Source organism: Rousettus aegyptiacus, unplaced genomic scaffold (genome assembly GCF_014176215.1).
Source record: "Rousettus aegyptiacus isolate mRouAeg1 unplaced genomic scaffold, mRouAeg1.p scaffold_m13_p_8, whole genome shotgun sequence".
Lineage (NCBI taxonomy): Eukaryota > Metazoa > Chordata > Mammalia > Chiroptera > Pteropodidae > Rousettus > Rousettus aegyptiacus.
Window position 1 is genome coordinate 57630257 of NW_023416311.1, and position 952 is coordinate 57631208.

The window sequence follows — 952 nt, forward strand, 5'->3', positions numbered from 1 at the left end:
CTTTAATTCAAGGAATTTATTAAGATAATACTATGATATTAACAGATGCTGTTAAATGTCATTAAAAAAGTTTCAGGTATAGTCAAGATATGCAAGTGTATGCTATAGTCAAAATGACCCCAACAGCTTAGTGGCATATCATAATGACTTAATTTCTCAGTCATATAAATTCCACTGTGGGTCCAGGCAGTGCTACATACAGCATTCCAGGCTGCTCTAAACTTATGGAATCTCCCATATTGACAGATACTTTCACAAGTACCTCAGTCAAACAATGTACACCAGGGAGAATGACACAAATCATATCACATCACCTCAAATACCATTGGCCAAAGCAATCCACATGACCACAAATAACTCTAGGGAGGCAGAGAAATACCATCCTTTTTGTGTCTAGAAAGATATTTAGTGAATATCTACAATATCTACCACACAAGTTGACTAGATTTTTAAAACTGCTGACCAATGCACTTTGCCTCTATTAAGGAGGTCAAACTATAATCGGATCAATTTGTGAATTCAGGATAAGAACAGGGTTGTTAGATAATTTTCTCTTATGACATCAAGTAATTCCATCTATAATAGTATATATGCAATGCAGACCAAGTATTAATATAAATAATATCTGAGTATATAAACAGCTTCTAAAAATGTAAAATGAATGATATTTGTAGTCAAAATATATTACCTGAGAACCCATTTAAAAAATTAGCAATGAGGCATGGATAAAGGCCCAAAAGAAACTATTTTCATATACAAATAAAATGATAGGCACAGAGTTCCTGTTAAGATGTGCTTGCATCCTTCCATGACTACATTAAAATTGCAACTAAAATATAGAACCATCAACCTAGAGAACCATCCAAAGACTAGATGAACAGAAATCCTATAACTAAGGATATAAAGAAGCCTTCTAGAGGCTAGTAAGAGGGGCGAATATGCAAAAGGGGTT